This window comes from Coturnix japonica, unplaced genomic scaffold, assembly GCF_054131305.1.
Source record: "Coturnix japonica strain WE unplaced genomic scaffold, WE-NBRP24 Scf042, whole genome shotgun sequence".
In the NCBI taxonomy this organism is placed as follows: domain Eukaryota; kingdom Metazoa; phylum Chordata; class Aves; order Galliformes; family Phasianidae; genus Coturnix; species Coturnix japonica.
In genome coordinates, this window is record NW_028188945.1 from 3,097,827 (window position 1) to 3,124,268 (window position 26,442).

The 26,442-nt window shown below is 48.9% G+C and overlaps 1 pseudogene across 1 annotated transcript; it reads left to right on the top strand.

Moving 5' to 3' along the window:
• Window positions 1-209: 209 nt before the first annotated feature.
• On the top strand, window positions 210-23,898 carry LOC146752730 (zinc finger CCCH domain-containing protein 11A-like; annotated as a pseudogene). The gene is made up of 12 exons (XR_014940425.1): window positions 210-433; window positions 647-766; window positions 1,236-1,435; window positions 1,665-1,891; window positions 2,383-2,532; window positions 2,755-2,817; window positions 3,056-3,139; window positions 20,760-21,215; window positions 21,776-21,849; window positions 22,477-22,621; window positions 23,316-23,479; window positions 23,657-23,898. The product of XR_014940425.1 is annotated as a zinc finger CCCH domain-containing protein 11A-like (transcript).
• The last annotated feature ends 2,544 nt before the right edge of the window (window positions 23,899-26,442 follow it).

Below are 26,442 nucleotides of genomic sequence, written 5' to 3' on the forward strand. Positions count from 1 at the left end.
TTACTCACTGCTGTCACTCGTGGTGTTGAAGGAGGGGCTCCATTGGAGGGCTTGCAGCCGTGCAGCCCAGGGACTCCGTGCTGAGTCAGGGTGATGTTACTAGAGTTTGACCAGTGTTGAGGAGGGCAATGTTTTGAAACAACTGCTCCTGAGAGACTGATTGAATGAAGAGAACAAAGCTGGGAAGACGGGTGGGCATACCTCATCCTTTTCTGCTTTTTGGTGTTTTGCTTAGGGTTCCTTTTCAAAAGAAGATTTCACTGATCAAGACTGTAGAAGACTTTCAGTCCAAGGAAGCACGAGCCAGCTCTTTGAGAAGCACAGGAAGAGCTGCACAGAGATCCCCGAGACCAGAACTGCTTCTGTGCGCTGGTCCAGCATGTCGATTAAAGGAAATGATTGCTATTTCTACTTCTATTCCACTTGTAAAAAGGTCTGCTTGGGTTTTTTCCTTCATTTTTTCTTTCTTTCAGTTCTGAAGTTAAGAGGAATGGGTAGAATAAGTAGAAGTATTACTGGTCTTCAGCAAACTTCATAACTAATTGCATTGTACAATAGAGCAACTCGCTAAAAATGAGCTCAAAGCATGGCCAGTTCTCAGGCTGTACTATTTCATTTTCCTCTCTTGGTTTCCATTGGGTTACAGGGAGACAACTGTCCCTTCAGGCACTGTGAAGCCGCTTTGGGCAATGAAACCATCTGCACGCTGTGGAAGGAGGGCCGCTGCTTCAGGAATGTCTGCAGGTTCAGGCACATGGAGATCAGTGTGAGTGTTGGCTCCTCAGAGTTTATCACCAAACCCACTTCTCATTTCTTTAGGTGGGCTGATGTGCTTTTGCAGATTAGGTTCATTTGCTTTGAAATGATGATGGTTCCTACGGTTAAGAATAGGGGAGGAAGCAGAGGGAAGAGAGCTCAATGGCATTGGTATATCATAGCAGAATATTCTTGTAGTTGATACCAAAAGTGTTCTATCAACAGATACTAAAGAACCACATCATTCAGACAAGCATTCTGCAAGGTGTGTTAGTTTAACCCCTTCTAAACTGGTGTCCTCACCCACAGAATGCTAGGAAAGCTCAGTGAGCCTGGTGCTCCCAGCCTGCGCACTCTTCAGAGTGGTGTTTGAGTGCTGCTTTGTGGCAGTCTGCTCACTGGCACCATCTGGAGCTCAGTCTCCCTTTGCAGATCTTAGGTCCATGTTACCATCAGCTCTTCTTCCTTTCTGTCTTCAGAAAAAACGCAGCATGATTTCCTGCTACTGGGAGAACCAGCCAGGAGGCTGCCAGAAATCCAACTGTGCCTTCCATCACACCAAGGGACGTTATCTCAATGGGGTTTTCTTTCCACCAAGCCAAAGTGAGTTTGTCTTTTTTAGGGACGAAAGATTAACTCTATTACTCACAGGTGGGTATAGTGTCATAAAGAACGCCAGGTAACGTTCACTTGTGAGCTGATAGATAGGTGCACAGCTGAACTTTGTGCGCTTCTGATAGCTCAGTTTTATCTTGCATGCTCAGCTTCTCTCTGCTCCTGTGGCCTTTGCCTTGCAGGTTGTTCTCCTGCATTTAAGCTTTTACTGGGTGTCAGGGAGATGAATGTTGTGTAGGGAGGGATTTCCTTGTTCACAGAGAAGCCATTTGGATGGGCAAGTGGAGACTCAGCATTTATCTGTGTGGGTTTTCAGCCTTGCCTGCCATCTTTGTGCAGTGGATAATCTGATTGAATTCCTACCGCATAACTGAAGAGACTGATTTTTTCTTTGCTTGTACAGACCAGCTTTCTAAGGAGGGAGAAGAAACAAAAACACCTGTCCAGCAACCAGCTGAAGAAAACCATCTTGGATTGCAGATAATTTCCACTACAAAATCTGATGCTGATACAAAACAAGGTATTCCAGGATTAATCAGAAGCACTTGCCAATTAACTCCAAAGCAATTCATTGTACAAACACAACAGAACATAGGGTTGCTGAATGGAATCAGCTATTTCCATGATCTTGTTCCTACCTTGTAACTTCATGTGCCTTTCAGATTAGGAAGGTAAACTCCTTTGTTTACATCATTAGAGCAAGACGAGGCCACAGCATGGAGTTTAAGTGCCTGTATGTGCATCTTTTCAACCAGTGGTGAAAGCCACATTTGCTGATAGAGGAATCTAATGTCATATGGATGGGATAAAGTAAGGGATAAAGCCTACTTTTAATATCCAGAAGGATGAAAGGAGGGCAGCAGACAGACATCAGGTCCATGGTGCTCTTAGCTGTGGGGAGAGCTGACAGGGTTTGTTCTGCATGCTTCTGAGCAGGAGGCAGTTTGCAGAGCTGTGGTCCTCAGCGTGTGCCTCTGTCCCTCGGTCTCATTTACTGCTCTGTGTTCCCAGATGACAGTTTGAATGCTGGAATAAAAACACTTGGATCAGAAGGACCTTCAGGAGCTCCTGCTCATCGGCTCAAATCTCAGATTGTTCGTGTGCCTAAGAAGGAGAATGTGCGGACACTGGTCAGCACTGTGATGCTGCCTGCAAAGCAGGGTAATGATGAGTACCTTTGCTTCCATTTGGTGGCTCCTAAGTGGAATGGAGAAATTACAATTGGGACTTACCCTGAGTGCATTACAGTTGCAATATTATTTTGTGTCAGGGCTGTCAAAGTGGTGTCTTTTGGTTGTATTTGTTTTGGGTGGGAAATGGGCTCACAAGACAGTAATTCTGTTGGTTTCTGTCAAATAAGCACTTTGTTTTTCTTTGTTTTAGGGGAGGTGCCTGTGAGTCAACCGAATACTGCTGATAAACCTGGAAAACGGAAATCCTCTGTAGGTAAGGGCTGCTTGTGAGCTGCTGTTTGGCTGCCTCCACGTAAATGGGAGGGCACTGCTGAAGCAGGAGGGAGGAAAGTGTGTCGTGGGTCTGTGATGACTCCAAGTGGCACACAAGTGTAGCAGCTGAAAGGTGAATTTGAGAACATACACTTGGAGAAACCAAAGTTTGTGGTTGACTTGTAAAAATCTTTCTCCAAAGGAATTATCTTAGGAATGTTGTTGTTTTCTCTCTGTAGCTGATGTCAGTGGCCTTCCGCTGAAGCGCAGCCTCGTAGAAAGGCTGGGGAAGAAGATCGAGGTTGACAGAGCACCAAGGACAGGTAAATGGTCATCGGTGTTTGCTGCACAGATTCTCTAGGCTTTCTGCTTATTCTTTCTCAGGAGCGTTGTTGTTGGGAACACGTATATTCTGTAATATTATGACAAATCTGGAAACTTGAGCTCTCGTTGGAATTTCTTGTAATCCTTATGCTTCTCCTTTCTTGATGATGACAGAGAAGGGTGCCAAGCCAGCAGGGGAGATCTGGAAGAAGAGACGACTGGAAGAAGAGAGGCAAAAAGTAGAAGAGGTTCTTACTGAGAATAGATCTAAGGATAAGCGCAAGAAGAAGAGAATTTTCCCTCCACCTGAGCCTGGTAACGTGAAACTGGAAGAGCCACCGCGTAAAATCAAGCGATTGGAAGAAATGCATATTAAAAGCTTAGAAGAAATCAAGCAGGAGAAAGCCCTGCGGATGCAGCAGATCGCAAAGCCAGCAGGTAACGAAGTGTTTCACTGTCTGCTCTGCTGAAGTGCTTCCCCTGTCAAGCAAATGGAGTTTGCTTAGAATTGCCTGGGCTGTTTCTTACCAAATGCAAAGGCAACAAGTGCCAGGATGTCCATCCATGTGTTTTTCCATTGAATCCGTGGTGTCTGCCTGCTTCATTCTGGAGAATTCATTCGCTGTGAGGTTTTGTAATTCAGTTTCTCCTGTACTTTCTTTCTGCCATGTTTTTGGTGTGGCATGTTCTGTGTGTTGACACCAAGGTTATCTTCATCTTTGGCGTGTTGCTTGTTTTAATATGTAAATGTGTTTGTAAAGCATGGATTGAGTTTTTAACATGGGGGCCAACCTCTGTCAGAAAGGTCAGGGGGGTGAGTTATTCATTGGGGAGGTGAGAGAGGCTTCGTGAAGAGACAGCATGTGAAGGAGGGAAGAGCTTGGATACTGTATGGACTGCGAGATGTCTCCTCTCTCGTGTTCTTTGTTATTGAATGTGAGGAAATAAGCACATGGAGGAAACACTGGCACTCAGGTTTCTTTCTATGCTTGCTGTTGACCAAGTGATTTTCTTTTTCCTTGTTTTAAAGCACCTGGAAGAGAAGAGGAAAAGACTGTGGAATGGAGCAGGGCTGCTCCCAAAGCTGTCTCTGCACCCGCAGAGGTGAGTCCCTTCTGTAGATGGACACAGTGACACAATTTCTTCACATGTTCTTGTGTCTCACTGCTCACCATGTGCCACCATCATGAGTGCATTCCTACCTTCCTGCCTTTGGTGAAGAGCTGCAGCCATGTTTCACAATCCTGATACTTTCAATGGCTTTCCCAGACAGCTTTGCACTCCTCAAACTCAGAATTGATCTGATTGTATCTGGCAGTGAGGCAGTAACCCTGCTGGCACCAGGTACAACTTGTGAGGTTAACGTGGGAGCACTGGATACAAAAAGGTCACGATGGCTTCGTGTTCAATGAAATCAGACTGTGGGTGGATGTTGTGTAGGGGAACAGGAATGACTTTCTGTTGCTCAAATAGAATGTGGTATGTAACAGCTCTAGCACTGTGCTGATTTAAACGAGCACTGAAGAAGAGGAGCCTCCAGCTAAAAAAGCAGCTTTGGTAAGGAGGGGAAGAAGTGTCAGTGCTGTCCTCGTCAGGCTGATACTGAGATACAACTGCTGCAGAAAGTGTGGAGAACTGAAATGTTCTGCAGGTTTCCTTTCAAAGCAGTCGCTTTGTGCAGGATGCTGGATGAATGGCAGTGTGCGCACAATGCTCTGCAGCCCTGTGATTCCTTTGTGGTGTGAAGGAATTTGTCCATTAATGCTGCATTGTTAAAAAGACCTGAGGTGCTCTGCAGCCTTCACGTGGTTGTTAACATCCTTCAGGAGCCCCTTAGCCCCCGTGTTGGGTTAAGGCTCAGCAGTGCTGAAGGAGAAGCGCTGCAGAGGAAGGATCTCCTGAGCAATCATTGACTTTGTTTTCCTTCTTCCCAGACTGCTGCTCCAGCCCAACCGGAGGTCAGCCTGCTCACCAAGGCTGTAGAAGATGACACTGAAAAGTTCATCTCGGAAATCTCAGGAGGGGAAATGGAAGCAGAAATTGACTTGGACCTGGAGAAGGATGAGGATGATTTCCTTCGTGAACTTTCTGAGATGACTGACTGTTGAACTGCGTAGTAGTTATTATAGTATGTTAAAAAAAAAAACAAAAAACACAAATAAACAAACAAAAAAACAAAAAAACAACAAAACAACAACAACAACAAAAAAACCTTTAATTTAATAAAAACCTTTTCTTTTTGGTTGGATACCCCAGGGTGGTACTTTACTAAAGGAGGCTTCACAATAATGAGTCTTAAAGCACAGCTGAACTGGTAAAAGTTTGGCAGACTGCATTCCATTGTCCTGAGTTTTCCTGCTGGTCAGAGTTGAGGCCCTGTGCATCCATTCCCTGCTCCTGGTTGGCTCCTTTCAGCAGCAAGAGGACAAAGCAGTTCTGTGACAGCCCAGAAGGACGTCCATCTGTGTGCTGCAGTGCCTGGCAATTGATCTCCTGATTCAGTGACGCTCTGAAGGCTTCAACCTCAAGCTCCTTCCTTCCTCCTCCCTTGGCCATGCTCAGCGTTGGGTGCAGCTGGAAGCTTCTTCGGTGCTCCCATTTCTCGGGCAGTCCCCATGTCTAGCCTGGAGTTCTGCCAGCTCTTGAGTTTTTTTGGTGTATGCTTTTGTTTATGACTTGAATCCTTTAAGGCAACTTAATGACAATGTGGGGGTGGGAAGGAGCAGAATTATTCTTTTGTTTTGGACCAAATGTGCCACCAAGGCGGGGGGTGCTCCCTGCCTTCCAGTTATCAGCAGTGATGCAGCAGCAGTGTGAGAAGTGGGAGCTGCATACCACTGCTGCGTTATTCCCTCCTTTCCCTTTTGCTGGATTTCCAGTGCTGTTTGCTGGCAGAGCTTGATGCTGTGCTGATGATTTCTGGAAGCCAACACGTGTGTGCTTCGCTTGTATCAGTTCAGAGTGCAGCCATCCCAGCCCTGCTGTGGGCACAGTGCAGCCCTGGCCCTGCTGGAGGACGCCGTGGTGACTCTGTGCTTCAGCAGGGTATTGAGTGGTTTTCTGCTGCCTCTGGGTGGGACTGTGCCCATGTCGTGTCTGCCACTGTTACTGTAAATATTTTATCTTTTCCTTTTGTATTTGCCTTCTATTTAAGATATTGTATGAACGTAGTCAGGCTCCTCTGTTTGTGCCGGCGGCTCTCAGCTGTGTTTTTAAATAAACCTGGCACAGGACAGCAGTGCTGTACGTCTGCCTGCAGCTCTTGGAGGGAGCAGGAGGGGAGCCAGGAGTGCTGCTCCAGCAACATCCTGGTGCTGCTGCCACCAGGGTTACTGCTGTGCTGCTGTTATGAGCTCCATGGAAGAGATGAGCTCCAGCACGGCCTCCTCACACTTATTTGGCTCTGAAGCCTTCAGTTGCTATTGGCCGTGGCACATTCCATGCAGTGTGAATCTCTCTAACAGACATAACTGTATCAGTGGAATTGTGGGGGCTGGGAGGGAGGACACAGTGCTGCTGAGAGCAGGGCCAGGCAGCCCAGCATGCTCAGCACCACAGCCAGGTGAGGCTGGCAGTTCAGTTACAGGTGTGTGTGCAGCTGGTCACCACTCAGCCTCCCCCATTGCAGCTCCCCGTGTCCCACAGTTCCCCCATCCCCGTTCTCCCGCTGTCCCATTGTCACCCTGCCACACCACTGCTGTGTGCACTAAACCTTTATTGCCCCCCGAAGAGGTCCTCATTGTACACCACCTGCGCCCGCTTGTCGCGGTGTGAGCCCTTGGCACTGTTCTTTACGGCTGTTGGGGCACAGGATGGGGGCAGGGACTCAGCACTGCTGGCACCCCCACACCATCCCTGTGCCCCCCCAGTGCCCCCCAGCTCACCCAGGGATCCCCAGAGCCTGGTCAGCTGATTCCATCTTCTTGTAGGTGACAAAGGCACAGCTGTGGGGGGGTGAGGTCAGCACAGCTTCCACCCCATTCAGCACCACCCCACAACAGATGCACCCATACATCACTGACTCACCCACAGCTTTGCCCACGCCCCCTGCCCCTCTGCCCATCCTGCTCTCGCCTCCCCCGCTCCTCAGGCTCCGGCTCCTGCTCCCAGTCCAAGCGGCTGTTGCGCTCTCCCCTCTCAGGGGGGTCCCCACGTCCCCCACCAGCTTCAGGGTCCCGCAGGTGCTTGCTGGTGCAGACGAAGCTGGTTTGAAAAAATTGCGGGGGCGGAGGGGGGGTGAGCAAAATAAACACAGAGTGAGGGCACAAATATGGGGGAGAGAACAAAATAAAGGGATAGGAACCACAAATAATGAGGTGGGGGCAATAAAGAACTGGGGGGGGGGGGGGGGGATGGCACTCACCTCTCATCGGGGTACCATCCCGTTCTCTGCCATCCACGATGTTGTGGGAAGCTGTGGAGGAACTGCTCGAATGTATTCTCTCTAAGAGAGGGGAGCAGGTATCTCCTAAATGCATATCCGAGCTGGTAAAATGGGCTCATATGAATGGACACCTTCAGGAGGTGGCACTGATGTTCACTGTAGCCGAATGTCGAGAAATAGTCGACCATATGTGGGACTTTGTTATCTCCAAAAATAAGGAATACAAAATAAATACACTGAAGAATATGCAAGCCGAGCGACAGATTGCTGCTGCTGTGGTACAAGATCTATCCGGACCTAGTGCTCAGTCAAGGTCAGAACTTGACTCCCTGTTACCAGGAGTTTTGTACTCCGTTTGCTCATCAGCCTCACAAGTCAGGGCTGCCGCAGAAGCCCCGAATAATCCCCCGTCCTCGACCTCTTCAACGTCTCTGGCAGATCCGGTTTTGGCTGGTGAGGAAGGTGCGGTGGGGGGGGGGCTGAGGGGTGTGCAGAGCAGCAAGAAGCTCCTGAGAGTGAAAGCGACTCGGATAATGGTGGGAATGAGAAAGCGTTGGAGGAACATAATAAAACATTAACTGAGGAGCTGCAGGACTTAGAACTCCGTACGAAGGAGGCATCAGTCTCTTCGAGCGTTTCACCGATGTCTTTACAGCCCCTGTCTATGCGATTCCCCCCCACATGTAGCGATCCTCCACCTTTGCGTTGGTCTGGAGTCATTAGAGACATGATATTGGAGGGACCGTGTCAAGCTGTGTTTCAGCTCGCTTGCCCGCTGATAGACGATCAGCAGGGAGCTGCTCGGTGGGAAGTGCATCATTGGAAATTGTTACAGCAGGCTGGTAAGACTGTGACTGACTATGGGATACGATCTGAAGCTTCTAAGCAAATCATTCAATGGATTTTCACTGAGGATACTCATATGACACTAGACACTTCTAATCTTGTGCGGTTGTTACTAACACCACCAGAATACGTTGTTGGTCTCATCTCAAGGCAGAAAATAGCATCCAGCCTTTATAGTAACTGTGTTTGTGTGTTTCTTTCCTAGTGGAATTGCTTTGTAACTTGCGGTGTTATAAATAATATTAGTAATGGTTTGACATAGTGTGTGATTTTCTGTGTTACCAATGCAGTCTCAAGAATTAGAATTTTAGGCATTATCCATAGATCAAATGTGTGTTAAAGAAAGGATTTGATGTAATCAGTGCTGTAATCTATGGGAATAGCTCTTTTAGTATGTTAGTACTGCTCACTCATGATGTTATTAGCCTATTAATTAGCTTTTCTTAATTTGCAAAGACAAAACCTGGAAAGGAATCCCAGGCAAAGGGATGACCCTGTATTGTAGAATGGATACGTCTCTTACACCCAACTAATTGGGATTTTAAAAATATGACCATGCATCACTTGAGACAAAAGTGCATACTAATAGAACTAAATTTGATAGTTTATTCTGTTTTCCAGGCAGCTGTTCCACTTGGGCTCTGTATCACGCACTGGCCATGCAGATATGGTGTACAACTGGAAGAAATCCTTCAGACCCTGAATGCAGGAGAGAATCTGTGATGGGTGAGAGAGGAAAGGTGCACTTTGAAGCAGGGAAGGCCCTGCTGGCACCGCCTGTCGCAACCACCACCAACACGGTTTGCTGTTTCTCAAGGGTCAATAAGTAATAATGCCCCTAGTGATACTCCAGCACATTTGTCCTCTAAAACTGGTTCTATCTGACATGCAACTTCATAAAGTTCAATTATCAATTATTAGCTCAAAGGCATGGTTATGAGCATCCTAAAAGCATTTGTTGCACAATAGTTAGTGGCCATTAAAAATCAATATATCAGAGTATATGAAAGTTGAAGACTTTTCCTAACTAGTGACATGTGAACACAATGGGACCCTCATGGATTTATTTCCAGGTTGCAGAAACTTAGGTTGCCGAGCAAACGAGTTTGTTCTTTTTAGTAGGTTTAACAGTAATGTTGTTATGCTGTGTTTGACTTGTCTCTTTTTTCACTTCTAGAGGATTGTCAATCGAGGTCTTGATTGAGTTATAATGGTTATGTTATTAATATAAGTAGTGTTGTTATTCTATAGGCAGTAGCTTGCTAATTAATAAAAAAGGGGGGGTCGCCGCGCTCCGACCCCGCAGAGCTCCACTCCATGCGGTACTTTGAAATAGGGATGACGGAATCCGGCCCCGAGCAGCCCTGGTTCTTTGAAGTGGGGTACGTGGATGGCGAAATCTTCGTGCACTACAACAGCTCCGGTCGGAGGTACGTGCCCCGCACGGGGACAAGTACCAGTGCTGCGTGGAGCACGCCAGCCTGCCCCAGCCCAGCCTCTACTCATGAGGTGAGTGAGGGGATGTGGGGCTGGGGGGCTCTGGGCTGCCCCTTCCCCTGCTGACAGCCCTGCCTTCCCCCAGAGCGGTCACAGTCCAGCCTGGTGCCGAACGTGGTGGGGGTGGTTGTCGCCGTTGTGGCCATTGCCATCATGGCTGGCGTTGGATTCATCATCTACAGACGCCATGCAGGTAAAAGTGGAGGGGTGTAGGAGGACAGTGGGGGCTGTGGGGGGATTTGAGGCTCCCTCAGGCGCCCTCAGCCTGGCTGTGATGTGAACCTGTGCTGATGCATCTCTCTGTCTGCAGGGAAGAAGGAGAAAGGCTACAACACGGCGCCCAGTGAGTGATGAGGGCAGCGCTGTCCCCCACCTCTGCCCAGTGCCAGGGCAGCATTGAGGTCCCCGCTTTCTCCCAGGGTTCCCCTTCCTGGTGCTCAAAGCTGCTCCATGCCCCACAGCAAGAACAGGGCTGGGGGTCATGGCTGTGAGAGTCCTTCCTTGTTTTCTGGCTCCAAGCTTGCTTCCTGAGGTGTTTCTTGTGAGAAGACTCTCAATGATTTATTGAAGTGGCAAGTAATGGGTGCTACCGTGTGACAATCAATATCACTTTTTGGGTATTTGAATATTTGAAAGCACCTTCCTTCAGAGCTGTTTGCCTCCAGAAGAGTGCTCAGGACTGTTTATGAGCGGAAGATCTGGCCCGGGACTAAATAGCTCCAGCTTGGTGTGGGAAATCTGGGTAATGAAGCCATCGTGCCCTGTGAAAAACAGGATGCGGATGGGTATCCCTGCTCCCTCTTATCTGCTGGCAAGGCTCAGAAGATGGGAACAAAGGAATTTCTGCTAAGATCCCAGAGCCAGAAGCTTCCATTCCAAGGAGTGCTGACTCAACTACTTTGGATTCGAGCTGTCACTCCAAAGAGAGCTGACTTGACCACTTTGGACATATAAATAAGTTGGTGCTACCATTGGAAATTGTCATCGTGGTCACCATTAACAGAACAACGCCTGACGACCCACCACGACTGAAGACCAATGACTGAACTACAAACCTCGATGGATCCATGGTGGTGAATATCTCCCTCTTGCTTCCTACAGAGACTCCTTGCTTCTATTTCATATTTTTACTGCATTCCCTTCCCCATCACCCTACACCATAATAGCGTCCGTCCTCCCCTTCCCCATCTCCCTGATAAAGTCTTGTAATAAACTGGTCGGACCAATGTTTGAACCATTGTTTCTTAATCCCGCACCAGGTATACGTATATCAAAGAACCTTGCCTCCCTCCTACAAACTGGGCTGAGACAATGGCTCTTCTTACCTTACAGGCCAGGAAGGTGGAACCAGCAACTCGAGCACAGCTGCGGTGTGGGGCTGGGGGTTGGAAGGGGTCCCTGTGCTCCTTGTGCTCCTTGTGGTGCTGCACCAGGGCTGGGCCGGGACTCTGCAGGGAGCTGAGGGTTGGGATGTGAACGTGGCCCTATGGGACACCATCTCTTCTTCTTCACACAGGAAGTAACCAAACCGTCTGAGTGCTGTGCTTCAGCCTGCAAGGGGCCAACTGGCCACACGAGCATTTGGGGTCGGTGATGAACACAGCCCCATCCCCTCTACCTCTCACATCTCCCTCTGCTTCCTATGCTGTTATGCTTTTCCTGTGCTGCTTCTTGTGAAATAAAGTGTTGGGCTGTTCTGTGCTCAGCCTGCCTGCATTCTGCTCCGTGCCGTGCTCAGTGTTGGGGTGGATGAGCGGACCTCTCCTCATCCCTCCTCCTCCCACCCCACACTCTTTGCCCATTGCTCCATTTCACACTGCTGCTCTCCTCATCCCCTTTGCACTCCCTGTGCTATCTGCACCGCTTTGGCATGAATACGTGACTGGAAAGTTCATCTAGTATTTGGCTGAGCTGTGCTTCCCCCCCATAACCCACAGTGCTGCCACAGCCACATTCTGAGGGCAGACACCCAGCTTCCATAACCAACCATGCACTGAGGCTGAGCTGCCCACACCCCACATCCCAACCTGCTCCTCTACAAAACATCTCCACTTTATTCCATACAAATCCCAGAGCATCCCACTCTTCCAATCCTGCAGCGGGGAGTGGAGACAGCCACAGCTCCCCATGTCCCATCGCATCCCACTCCAGCTGCCCTGTGGTCCTCAGTGCTGCAGCAGCCGGCTGTAGGGTCCACCGCGGGTCCTCAGTTCGGTGGGTGTCCCCATCTCAGCCATGGTGTCATGCTCTGGCACCACAACATGGTCTGCCTTCTCCAGCATCCGGGGTTGATGGCTGATGAGTAGCATTGACTGGTCCCCCCTGTTGGGCATTGGGTAGGTTTGTGGTGTGGCATTAAGCTGGTACATTCTGTGTTACACACTGTGTGTGAGTCCCGTCTGATCCCATGTGCGGAGGCACGGTACTTTCACACAGCAGCCTTGATTTGTCGCCGGATCGGGAGGCGACAGCCTTCATGTCAGAAATGTGGACAAATGCTTCTGTTGTCTGAACCGTCTCTTGGCCCTCAGCACAATGATGCGCTGCCTTTCCAACCCTTCACAGCACTGCTAGGTGCCAAGTGCTGTGCTTTAAGTCTGTTGTACGATGAGTGGCAGCAGAGACTTTCCAAGTGAAATGCTTCATGCTGTAGATAAACAACAACAACAAATACAGCTGGGTTAATGTGGTCGTCTTCCTGTGGCATATTAGTTGAAGCAAAAAAGAAAATCCCCATCCCTTCTGGCTGGTGCTCTTGGCCACCCCAAGGAAGGGCTAAAAACTTCTTTCAGGTCCTTTCCCTTGAGCCTTTGCTGCAGAGGGTCCCCACAGATTCCATTCCAAGATCTCCCTAAGCCTCCCTGTTTCCTACAGCTGTAGGCACTGATCCTAAAACAGCTGGGCTCTGTTTCCAGCCTGTGGGACCCCAGGAGTTCCTCACACCATCTTCTGCAAAGCCAGAGCTGCCCACAGTCCCCCACAGCCACTCTTCCCACTACATACGTCAGGGTGCAGATGTAGCGCGCTGAGTCCTGGATGTTTCACACTTTGATGTACAACGTGGACACGGTGAACACCAACCCCGTGTGGCTGCAGTACTTGATGGAAACAACATTATTTGGGTGACCCTTGAGGGAAGCAATTTCCTGACCCGTCACCAAGTTCCACATCTTACAGCTCCGGTCTGTAGGAAGAAGAATGTGACTGAGAGAGTTGGGCTGGGGAGTTCCTCCGTAGCGTGGAGGCACCGACTCCTTCCCAAGCGCTGCCTCCCACCACCCACAGCTCCACTCCAGGGCAATGGAGCCAGCCTGCTCCAGCACCTGGACATCAGAAGGCAGGGACAGGGGAGCAGCCCAGAAGGAGCCATCCCTGCCATGCACCCCAATTCCCCACGCCATCCTGGGGAGATCTATGAGAATAGCACATAAAAAGCCAGCAGCCCCCACACCTGTTCTGTCCAACATATACCTTTTTAGGCAGTGAAAAGCAGTTCATCGGTGGCATCCAGGCAGAGCACAGGCTTGGTGTGTCCTTCTGCCACAGAGACGTACTGCAGTGGGGCTGTCCGGGCATTCTTGGTGCCACCCACTGGATTAATGATGACCCCTGCATGGGAAAGAAAGAAGGTGGGGTAGGTATGTGGAAAGGCACAGCACTGTAAGGTCCTACAGGCATGGGAAAGCACGAGCTGCCTCACCCCCAAGCACCTTCCACTTCCTGGTAGGGCAATGGGCCCCTCCATCTGAACTCAGGCATATCTGAGCAATCATCTTCATGGAAAACCTTGGCATCTCCCCACTAGCAGCCCCTGCCTAACGGCTCTGCCCAGGTGACACAGACTGTGAGACGTGATGCTCACGGCCTCTGCTCTGAGCCAGGAAACTCAGCTCATTGGACCTCAGCTCAGTTGAGGACAAACTGCACTTTCTCCATCCTGAAGCTCTGCCAGGAACGCATCATTAGACCAATTTCATGGCAGTTCCTTCAAGCTGCCAGCCAGCCTGTGGTTGGCAAAGTTTGGAAACGGAGCTGTACTCCTTTTAAAACCAAAAGGATGACAGGGGGCAGCACTGGCATTTGCACCCAGCACCCTGTCCCCGATGCTGGCTCAGAGGATCCATCCTCACCAAACCTTCTTCCAAGGGACGCCCTGCAGGCACCTCATCCCTCCGGCCACAGCATCTGCCAATCACTTCCACATCAGAGTGTTCAGAACACTGAGGTCCAGCAGCCCCACTGCTGTAGTCCTGAGCTTTGTGGACACCAGCAGCTCTTTCCTGCTGGCATTCCAAGCGCCGCCTGGGGCTCTGAGCTGTGCTAAATCTATTCCTATGAGTAGGCAAAACAAGGCAGGAGGCTGGAGAAGGGCAGGCCCAGGGCTGCATGAGATCTGCATTAGTCAGGAGGGTGAAGGTAAGCTCATTAATTCGGGTTTAGAAGTCACACGCGTGCGATCTCCTTCTCAATTAGCAGCTGTTCTCACTCATTCAGCAGCTCTCCTCTGACCCCTAGTGTTGCTACTGGTCTCGAAGTGACACCGAGACCAAAGGGAAATCCCGGCTCTCCAGGGTGAGATGCGATCAGAGCAAACAGCTCAAGGCGACAAAGCACACACGCGCCTGGAGCCGTGTATCCAGTGGTTGCTGAGAGCAGAGCACCCATCAGCACCAGAGGTGCTCCTAAAGGGCAATGAGAAGGTTGTCCTTGCACTGGGACAAACTCAGGAGCACATTCACCCCGAGGCTGAGCTCTGCACAGCAGTGACTTGGCTTCTGGGGCAAAGAGCTCTGCTCACACAGGACCCAGCACTGCAGAGATACAGCCAAGAGTGGGGAATGCCTGCACGTATTTCCCTGGAAGATGCTTGCAAGAAAAACACACTGACAGTGCCCAGTGTTGCTCACCCCAGCATTACAGTCCTGCTGGAGAGCCAGGGATGGGACAGGAAATGCTGACAAGAAATGACACAGAGTGTGTGATGAGGACCTCAATCTGCTTATTATGTGGATAATGCGGAGAGGTCTGGCTGACGGAGCTTCTCACTGTGTGAGTCGGTCAGCATTAGAGAAAGCCAGCATGGAGTTCTGTGAGCTTTTGCAGGGGACGAAGAGGCGCAGAAGCTGCTACCCACCCTTGGTGCTCTTAGAAAGTTAACTGAATTGGCCAAGGAGGAGCGGGAGTTATGGCTAACCTGTTTCCTGCAGGGGTGAACCCCAGAGGTTTGAGACCAAATGAGGTTTGGCAGATGAATGTCACAGACTTCCCAGAGTTCGGGTGTTTCCGTCACTTGCATGTCACAACTGACACATGCAGTGGTTTTCTCTGGGCTGTGGCACAATCTGGACAGACCGCCATGCATTACATAAAAGCGTTGTGCATGGCCATCACTGTCATGGGTGCACCTCATGAGTTAAAGACTGACAATGACCCAGCATATAGAAATGCATGTTTTGGAAGCTGGTGCACAGCTTGGGGCATTAAGCATATCTTCAGCATTCCCGGCAGCAGCACCTGCCAGGCTATTATGGAGTGTGCACATCAGACCTTGAAGGGGCGTCTTTGTGCACTTAAAGAGGGGGGAGGGCTGGAGGGGCCTGAGCTGTGCACACACACTCTCCTCCTGCGTAAGAGAATCGGATGGGAGACCATCAGCTGACCGAATGGACACCAATAGGTCAGGTCCTGATCAGACCCGACGGAGGGCCATGGCTCCCAGAATCTACTCCTCGTCATGGGCAGGGGATACGCCTGTGTCGGGACCCCAAGTGGGCCCCGCTGGCTGCCGGCACATTGGGTTAAGCCGGCACCAAACGACGAGCCATCCTGTGCACCGTGAGGATCCGAACATCTCAGCACCGGTTTTGGTCAACAACTCCTTGGTTAATGTCTCCAGTGCAGCCAGTGATTTGACGTCAGCACTGGGCAGCGGCTGCTGGTAACGGCACATGAGACTGCGTTGCTCCCAATGTGCCTGAAGGTCCGAACTGGGAATCCAGCCTTCATGCCGGACTGATAGTTCGTGAGCGGGGGAGACCTTGTTCCTGGATAGTCCCCCAGTGGTGGACATTCAGAATGATTCTGCACAGCCAATATGTTTTTGTCTTCTTATTTGGCTATGGAGTGTGACATTATAATGCACACTGGACAGAACTGGATTGCCATGAATATTCTGTACAATAGTGTTATATTGAACTTGGAGAAGTTGTAACTCCATTGTGTACTGTGCTGTTATCTTGAACTTGAATGCACTGTTCTCTACAAGTTGACTAAGTGTTGCCATACAGCATTTCACAATTTTTAGGCAGATTGCTGTTGTGTGCTTTCAGGTTTGTAGTCACTGCAGCTGCATCTCTTTGGTATGTTATTATGACAGTTTAATTGTTTTTCGCATATGTTTAATGATTGATTCATTTGCGGAATAGCCTTAAATGTGCAAATCACCTTTGGGGTAACAGGGAGTATGCAGGGGAACCTTTACAGGGGCTGCAGATAATAAAGAGGGGGGAGATGTTGTGTATTAGGCAGGTGGTGCCTGCATGCATCAGGGCTGGAGTCAGGGAGGTCACGGGTATCTGATAGGGGTGGTCACCTGCACCATTAAATAGGGTTTGTGGCATGGCATTAAACTGGTACTTTCAACGTTACACACTGTGTGTTCTGGTTAGCATTTGGGGTGCTGTGCTAACAGATGTGTCTGGGGTTATCTTGTTTTAAAATGGAAGGGCTCGTAAGGAGCAGAGGGATGTGAGGTATTTCTAGTCCGCTTCATGCTCCCGATTCTAGAACCCTTCCAATTGTGAGGAAACAGAAGTGCTGAGCTGTGTGCGTGTTCCACGGTGAAGAGTCCAGTGACAGTTGGTGCCCGGTGTCTGTGCTGAGCAGCATTGAGGTCTTTAGGAACGTAGGAATCTGCCAATCTGTTGTGAAGGTACTAAAGGTAAAAAGGCAGCATTTCTATCAGTATTGGAGGAGGTAAGGAAACTTTGTCCTTAACTGCTGTTTTTGTTCCCATTTTCATGCAGTCAATCCAGCAACTAACTTGAGATCCCGACTTCTCCTCTCTTTAGTTTAGATTTGGGGAAATTCCCTGCCACCCAAAAAATATTTCCTGGAAAATTCACTAGTGTTTGTATGAGTAAAAGTTTCCAACCTTTCCTTATTGACTGTCAGAAATGCTTAGCACAGAAATGTGCAGCACTTTAACGAAAGAGTTCCAAATCACTTGAATTTGATCTTCTGTCTGTCCTGGTTGTAGGTTTTACTGCATTTGATACCTTAAAAAAAAAAAAACCAACAAAACAAACCTAAAATACCAAAATATTTGATTTTTACATCAGAAAAGAAAAAAAAAAATGAACCTACCCAAACCCTTGTTGTGGCTGAGCAGAACGTGCTGCAGCTCCATGCAGTGCTGAGTTACAGTATTCAGGCACATGTGTGTGGATTTGTGTATTGATACGCACTGGCATGCTTTTGCTGTACAGGTAACAAAGACAGGGGAAGGTTTTAGTGTTTTCTTCATAGGTGAAGAAACCTTGAAGACCAGAAATTCCAACTTACAGAATTTGACATAGGCAAAGTGAGGAGGAAAATTCTTCCTACCCCGTTATTCTTAATTGACGGATTCAGTGTTGGTTCAGCCTACAGGAGAAGTGAACTGCAAGGCCTGGAAGATCGCTGTCTTTGCTGAGGTTGTCCAGGTGGGTGAGCTTGAAGACCTGCAGCGGTCAGACAAATGTGTTGGGGTTACTCACTGCTGTCACTCGTGGTGTTGAAGGAGGGGCTCCATTGGAGGGCTTGCAGCCGTGCAGCCCAGGGGCTCTGTGCTGAGTCAGGGTGATGTTACTAGAGTTTGACCAGTGTTGAGGAGGGCAATGTTTTGAAACAACTGCTCCTGAGAGACTGATTGAATGAAGAGAACAAAGCTGGGAAGACGGGTGGGCATTCCTCATTCTTTTCTGCTTTTTGGTGTTTTGCTTAGGGTTCCTTTTCAAAAGAAGATTTCACTGATCAAGACAGTAGAAGACTTTCAGTCCAAGGAAGCACGAGCCAGCTCTTTGAGAAGCACAGGAAGAGCTGCACAGAGATCCTCGAGACCAGAACTGCTTCTGTGCACTCGTCGAGCATGTCGAAGAAAGGAGACGATTGCTATTTCTACTTTTATTCCACTTGTAAAAAGGTCTGCTTGGGTTTTTTCCTTCATTTCTCCTTCTTTCAGTTCTGAAGTCAAGAGGACGGGGTGGAATACATAGAAGTATTACTGGTCTTCAGCAAACTTCATAACTAATTGCATTGTGCAAAAGAGCAACTAGCTAAAAATGAGCTCAAAGCATGGCCAGTTCTTAGGTTGCACTATTTCATTTTCCTCTCTTGGTTTCCATTGGGTTACAGGGAGACAACTGTCCCTTCAGGCACTGTGAAGCTGCTTTGGGCAATGAAACCACCTGCAGGCTGTGGAAGGAGGGCCGCTGCTTCAGGAATGACTGCAGGTTCAGGCACATGGAGATCAGTGTGAGTGTTGGCTCCTCAGAGTTTATCACCAAACCCACTTCTCATTTCTTTAGGTGGGCTGAATGTGCTTTTGCAGATTAGGTTCATTTGCTTTGAAATGATGATGGTTCCTATTGTTAAGAGGGGGCTGGGAGGAAGCAGAGGGAAGAGAGCTCAATGGCAATGGTATATCATAGCAGAATATTAATGTAGTAGATACCAACAGTGTTCTCTCAACAGTTGCTAAAGAACCACATCATTCAGACAAGCATTCTGCAAGGTGTGTTAGTTTAACCCCTTCTAAACTGGTGTCCTCACCCACAGAATGCTAGGAAAGCTCAGTGAGCCTGGTGCTCCCAGCCTGCGCACGCTTCAGAGTGGTGTTTGAGTGCTGCTTTGTGGCAGTCTGCTCACTGGCACCATCTGGAGCTCAGTCTCCCTTTGCAGATCTTAGGTCCACGTTACCATCAGCTTTTCTTCCTTTCCGTCTGCAGAAATTTCGCAGCATGATTTCCTGCTACTGGGAGAACCAGCCAGGAGGCTGCCAGAAATCCAACTGTGCCTTCCATCACACCAAGGGACGTTATCTCAATGGGGTTTTCTTTCCACCAAGCCAAAGTGAGTTTGTCTTTTTTAGGAATGAAAGATTAACTCTATTACTCACAGGTGGGTATAGTGTCATAAAGAACGCCAGATAACGTTCACTTGTGAGCTGATAGATAGGTGCACAGCTGAACTTTGTGCGCTTCTGATACTCAGTTTTTTCTTGCATGCTCAGCTTCTCTCTGCTCCTGTGGCCTTTGCCTTGCTGGTTGTGTTCCTGCAATTAAGCTTTTTCTGGTGTCAGGGAGATGAATGTTGTGTAGGGGGGGATTTCTTTGTTCACAGAGAAGCCATTTGGATGGGCAATTGGAGACTCAGCATTTATCTGTGTGGGTTTTCAGCCTTGCCTGCCATCTTTGTGCAGTGGTTGTAAGGTTAGGATCAAAGTTTTAAATTGATCCTTTTCTTCCTGTAGCTACGCTGCCAAGTCCACCAGAGTCTGCAGGTGACGATCCGAATGCAGCTCAGATAACAGTGCAGCAGAGCAAGCCTTCCGTGCAGTCCGATCCCTCTCCACAGTTGATGGAAGTGATGCAAATGGAAAACAAAGAGAGTGTCCCAAGCGCTACACATCCTCCCGTTTTAATCAAAGCTGCAGATGATGACAAAGGTGATGATGGTGAGTGTGGTTGCTTTTCCTGGTTCTTTACTAGTTACTCTATTCACTTAGGCTGCTTCTATGGGTTTACCAGGTAAGTATAGCTGTTAAAATAAGGAACCTGTCTGTAATCACTTCCATTTGTACTTAAGAATATAAACTGTGGGCTGCCAATTAACTCCAAAGCAATTTGTTGTAAAAACACAACAGAACATAGGGTTGCTGAATAGACTCAGCTATTTCCATGATCTTGTTCCTACCTCGTATCTTCATGTGCCTTTCAGATTAGGTAGGTAAACTCCTTTGTTTACTTCATTAGAGCAAGATGAGGCCACAGCATGGAGTTTAAGTGCCTGTATGTGCATCTTTTCAACCACTGGTTAAAGCCACATTGTTGATAGAGGAATCATGTGGATGGGTTAAAGTAAGGGATAAAGCCTACTTTTAATATCCAGAAGGATGAAAGGAGGGTATCAGACAGACGTCAGGTCCATGGTGCTCTTAGCTGTGGGGAGAGCCGACAGGGTTTGTTCTGCATGCTTCTGAGCAGGAGGCAGTTTGCAAAGCTGTGGTCCTCAGCGTGTGCCTCTGTCCCTCAGTCTCATTTACTGCTCTGTGTTCCCAGATGACAGTCTGAATGCTGGAATAAAAACACTTGACGAAATCAAACTGAAGAAACAAAAGGATAAAACCAAACAACAAAGTGGTGAGTTCATATGCCCTACTTTGTTCTCCTTCTGATAATACTCAGATAGCTGGCACTGTGTTGGGGAATAGAGCCGTTCACAGAAGTGAACCTTTATCTTGCACTGCTGGTTTTGGAGTAGCAGTTGCTGGTGGCTGGGTGCTCCATGAGAGATAGACTTTTTTGTGGTTAACTGTTCTAAAATCTTTCTCCAAAGGAATTATCTTAGGAATGTTGTTGTTTTCTCTCTGTAGCTGTTGTCAGTGGCCTTCCGCTGAAACGCAGCCTGGCAGAAAGGCTGGAGAAGAAGATCAAGATTGACAGAGCACCAAGGAGAGGTAAATGGTTGTCTGTGTTTGCTGCACAGATTCTCTAGGCTTTCTGCTTATTCTTTCCTGGGTGCGTTGTTGTTGGGAACACGCATATTCTGTAATATTATGTCAAATCTGAAAACCTAAGCTCTCGCTGGACTCTCTTTTAATCATTTTGCTTCTCCTTTCTTGATGATGGCAGAGAAGGGTGCCAAGCCAGCAGGGGAGATCCATGTCAAAACTCTGGAAGAGATCCGTCTTGAGAGAGCGAATCAGCGAGGAGAAACCCCAGCTGCCCCCCAGGCAGAAGGGTGCTGTAAGGTGGAGGATCCCAGCTCCAGGGTGAGGCCTTCTCCTGCAGTTCGCATCAAAACCTCGGAAGCCCTGGCTGAAAGGAAACACAAACAGCTGGAGGAAGAGAAGCAAAAAGTAGAAGAGCTTCTTACTGAGAAGAGAGCTAAGGGTAAATGCAAGAAGAAAATTTTCCCTCCACCTGAGCCTGATAAAGTGAAACTGGAAGAGCCACCGCGTAAAATCAAGCCATTGGAAGAAGTGCATATTAAAACCTTGGAAGAAATCAAGCAGGAGAAAGCCCTGCGGATGCAGCAGATGGCAAAGCCAGCAGGTAACGAGGTGCTTCACTGTCTGCTCTGCTGAAGTGCTTCCCCTGTCAAGCAAATGGAGTTTGCTTAGAATTGCCTGGGCTGTTTCTTACAACAAGCAAAGGCAACAAGTGCCAGGATGTCCATCCATGTGTTTTTCCATTGAATCCGTGGTGTCTGCCTGCTTCATTCTGGAAAATTCATTCGCTGTGAGGTTTTGTAATTCAGTTTCTCCTGTATTTTCTTTCTGCCATGTTTTTGGTGTGGCATGTTCTGTGTGTTGATGCCAAGGTTGCCTTCATCTTTGGCGTGTGTTGCTTAGTTTGATATGTAAATGTGTTTGTAAAGCATGGATTGACTCCTCAACATGGGGGCCAACCTCTGTAAAAAAGGTCAGGGGGGGTGAGTTATTCATTGGGGAGGTGAAAGGCTTTGTGAAGAGACAGCATGTGAAGGAGGGAAGAGCTTGGATACTGTATGGACTGCGAGATGTCGCCTCTCTCGTGTTCTTTGTTATTGAATGTGAGGAAATAAGCACATGGAGGAAACACTGGCACTCAGGTTTCTTTCTATGCTTGCTGTTGACCAGGTGATTTTCTTTTTCCTTGTTTTAAAGCACCTGGAAGAGAAGAGGAAAAGACTGTGGAATGGAGCAGGGCTGCTCCCAAAGCTGTCTCTGCACCCGCAGAGGTGAGTCCCTTCTGAAGATGGACACATCGACACAATTTCTTCACATGTTCTCATGTCTCACTGCTCACCATGTGCCACCATCATGAGTGCATTCCTACCTTCCTGCCTTTGGTGAAGAGCTGCAGCCATGTTTCACAATCCTGATACTTTCAATGGCTTTCCCAGACAGCTTTGCACTCCTCAAACTCAGAATTGATCTGATTGTATCTGGCAGTGAGGCAGTAACCCTGCTGGCACCAGGTACAACATGTGAGGTTAACGTGGGTGGCACTGGATACAAAAAGGCCACGACGGCTTCGTGTTCAGGGAAATCAGACTGTGGGTGGATGTTGTGTAGGGGAACAGGAATGACTTTCTGTTGCTCAAATAGAATGTGGTAGGTAACAACTCCAGTACTGCGCTGATTTAAACGAGCTTGCTTTGTTAATTGCACACGTTTGAAACAGTGTTTTCACAGCAAAGCATGGATCTTGTTATACGCAGGCATTTATGAAAGGGTCAGTGACCCAAGTGACAGGAATGTACTGTTCCAGGTGCAGCCGTTTTTGCAATATCTCCAATCTGATTTCCTTCATACACTCCCCCTGGTGTTTGTTCTGATTTTGCACTTACTTTATTTCTTTTTAGCCCTGGGATCAGAGTACACCAAATTCTAGAGCTCAAGCAAAGAGCCTTGAGGGGACAATAAAGGAGAAGCTGCAGCTGAGACAACCGGAGAAGCTGAAGAAGGAAGTGGCTGCTGTGCCGGCTGCTGCTAAAGAAACAGTCAAAGGTAAAAGTGCAGAGCTTAGCAGTCCTGAATCCACCCTTCGTGGTCAGCTTATCAGCTTGCAAAGGCCTAAGTGAAATCTCAGCACAGTGGGCACCAGCATTGCCAGGGAAACCATCAGCCCAACCTCAGGAGCAGAGAACTATGAATGAGTGTTGAGTGTGAGGTGGTCCTCGGAAGTAAAGGGACCTGAGTGCTCATGGTGGGTGCGTGCCTTTGCTTAGTGCTAGAAAAGGAAATGCTTATTTTCTTAGTTCACTTGTGTTCCTTCCAGCCAGACTTCAGCTTGAGAACGAGGGACAGACAGTGGCACTGAGCTGCAGACTTACCTGTGTGATAAACCCCTGGATGTATTTTGTGGGTCTGTTGTGGCTTGCACAGCGTCTGGTTGCACACTCTTGTCTGTAGCTCCTGCTTTTTCCTTTCTCTAGAGGGACCATGTATTGCTTTCTCCTGCTGTATGGCTGTTTCCCTTGTCTAGGTTATAATATGGTGTAGCTGTGCAGTTTCTTTGTTCCTTTGGTCGGACTGTTGGTATGCAGCACTTACTGTGGAAGATATTGCTGAGATTTGTGGAAAGAGCAATGTAATTTTGCTGGCCAGATGTATTTAACTGTGGAGAAGAGCTGTGGGAATGACAGGACAACCTGGACTCCTCTCAAGGCACAATTGTACCAGCTCTCTCTTCTTCCTGTAGCCAAGGGCAATGTGTGTGTGAAGCCCTCGGATGGGAAAGCCAGCACCCCCACGAAGCGAGCAAGGAAGCGGAAGGCTGCTGAGATCTCTCCTTCTGCTGTGGCAGCTGTGAATCCTCGGAGAAGCACTGAAGAAGAGGAGCCTCCAGCTAAAAAAGCTAAAATAGCAGCTTTGGTAAGGAGGGGAGGAAGCGTCAGTGCTGTCCTGGTCAGGCTTACTGTTAACGTCCTTCAGGAGCCCCTTGGCCCCCATGTTGGGTTAAGGCTCAGCAGTGCTGAAGGAGAAGTGCTGCAGAGGATGGATCTCCTGAGCAATCATTGACTTTGTCTTCCTTCTTTCCAGACTGCTGCTCCAGCCCTGCCGGAGGTCAGCCTGCTCACCAAGGCTTTAGAAGATGACCTTGAAAAGTTCATCTCGAAATTCTTAGAGGAAATGGAAGGACAATATGACTTGGAGCTGGAGAAGGATGTGGATGAACTCCATCTTGAACTTTCCGAGATGATTGACAGTATAACTGAGTAGTCTTATAGTGTATATATATATATATATAAATAAATATTTTAAAAGGCTTCACAATGAGACTTAAAGCACAGCTGAACTGGTAAAAGATTGGCAGACTACATTCCATTGTCCTGAGTTTTCCTGCTGGTCAGAGTTGAGGTCCTGTGCATCCATTCCCTGCTCCTGGTTGGCTCCTTTCAGCAGCAAGAGGACAAAGCAGTTCTGTGACAGCCCAGAAGGACGTCCATCTGTGTGCTGCAGTGCCTGGCAATTGATCTCCTGATTCAGTGACGCTCCGAAGGCTTCAACCTCAAGCTCCTTCCTTCCTCCTCCCTTGGCCATGCTCAGCGTTGGGTGCAGCTGGAAGCTTCTTCAATGCTCCCAGTTCTTGGGTAGTCCCTATGTCTAGCTTGGAGTTCTGCCAGCTCTTGAGTTTTGTTGGTGTATGCTTTTGTTTTTGACTTGAATCCTTTAAGGCAACTTAATGACAACGTAGGGGTGGGCGGGAGCAGAATTATTCTGGTGTTTTGGACCAAATGTGCCACCAATGATGGGGGCTGCCCCCTGCCTTCCACTTATCAGCAGTGATGCAGCAGCAGTGTGAGAATTGGGAGCTGCACGCCGCAGCTGCGTTATTCCCCCCTTTCCCTTTTTCTGGACTTCCAGTGCTGTTTGCTGGCAGAGCGCGATGCTGTGCTGATGATTTCTGGAAGCCAACACGTGTGCGCTTCGCTTGTCTCAGTTCAGTGTGAAGCCATCCCAGCCCTGCTGTGGGCACAGTGCACCCCTGGCCCTGCTGGAGGACGTCGTGGTGACTCTGAGCTTCAGCAGGGTATTGAGTGGTTTTCTGCTGCCTCTGGGTGGAACTGTGCCCATGTCGTGTCTGCCATTGTTACTGTAAATATTTTATCCTTTCCTTTTGTATTTGCCTTCTATTTAAGATATTGTATGTACGTAGTCAGGCTCCTCTGTTTATGCCGGCAGCTCTCAGCTGTGTTTTTAAATAAACCTGGCACAGGACAGCAGTGCTGTACGTCTGCCTGCAGCTCTTGGAGGGAGCAGGAGGGGAGCCAGGAGTGCTGCTCCAACAACATCCTGGTGCTGCTGCCACCAGGGTTACTGCTGTGCTGCTGTTATGAGCTCCATGGAAGAGATGAGCTCCAGCACGGCCTCCTCTCACTTATTTGGCTCTGAAGCCTTCAGTTGCTATTGGCCGTGGCACATTCCACGCAGTGTGAATCTCTCTAGCAGACATAACTGTATAGGTGGAATTATGGGGGCTGGGAGGGAGGACACAGTGCTGCTGAGAGCAGGGCCAGGCAGCCCAGCATGCTCAGCACCACAGCCAGGTGAGGCTGGCAGTTCAGTTACAGTCTTTGCACTCCCTGTGCTATCTGCACCGCTTTGGCATGAAGACATGACTGGAAAGTTCATCCAGTATTGGGCTGAGCTGTGCTTCCCCCCCATAACCCACAGTGCTGCCACAGCCACATTCTGAGGGCAGACACCCAGCTTCCATAACCAACCATGCACTGAGGCTGAGCTGCCCACACCCCACATCCCAACCTGCTCCTCTACAAAACATCTCCACTTTATTCCATACAAATCCCAGAGCATCCCACTCTTCCCATCCTGCAGCGGGGAGCGGAGACAGCCACAGCTCCCCGTGTCCCATCGCATCCCACTCCAGCTGCCCTGTGGTCCTCAGTGCTGCAGCAGCCGGCTGTAGGGTCCACCGCGGGTCCTCAGTTCGGTGGGTGTCCCCATCTCAGCCATGGTGTCATGCTCTGGCACCACAACATGGTCTGCCTTCTCCAGCATCCGGGGTTGATGGCTGATGAGCAGCATTGACTGGTCCCCCCTGTTGGGCATTGGGTAGGTTTGTGGTGTGGCATTAAGCTGGTACATTCTGTGTTACACACTGTGTGTGAGTCCCATCTGTTCCCGTGTGCGGAGGCACGGTACTTTCACACAGCAGCCTTGATTTGTCGCCGGATCGGGAGGCGACAGCCTTCATGTCAGAAATGTGGACAAATGCTTCTGTTGTCTGAACCGTCTCTTGGCCCTCAGCACAATGATGCGCTGCCTTTCCAACCCTTCACAGCACTGCTAGGTGCCAAGTGCTGTGCTTTAAGTCTGTTGTACGATGAGTGGCAGCAGAGACTTTCCAAGTGAAATGCTTCATGCTGTAGATAAACAACAACAACAAATACAGATGGGTTAATGTGGTCGTCTTCCTCTGGCATATTAGTTGAAGCAAAAAAGAGAATCCCCATCCTTTCTGGCTGGTGCTCTTGGCCACCCCCAGGAAGGGCTGAAAAGCTCTTCCAGGTCCTTTCCTTTGAGCCTTTGCTGCAGAGGGTCCCCACAGATTCCATTCCAAGATCTCCCTAAGCCTCCCTGTTTCCTACAGCTGTAGGCACTGATCCTAAAACAGCTGGGCTCTGTTTCCAGCCTGTGGGACCACAGGAGTTCCTCACACCATCTTCTGCAAAGCCAGAGCTGCCCACAGTCCCCCACAGCCACTCTTCCCACTACATACGTCATGGTCCGGATGCAGTGCGCTGAGTCCCGGATGTCCCACACTTTGATGTACAACGTGGACACGGTGAACACCAACCCCGTGT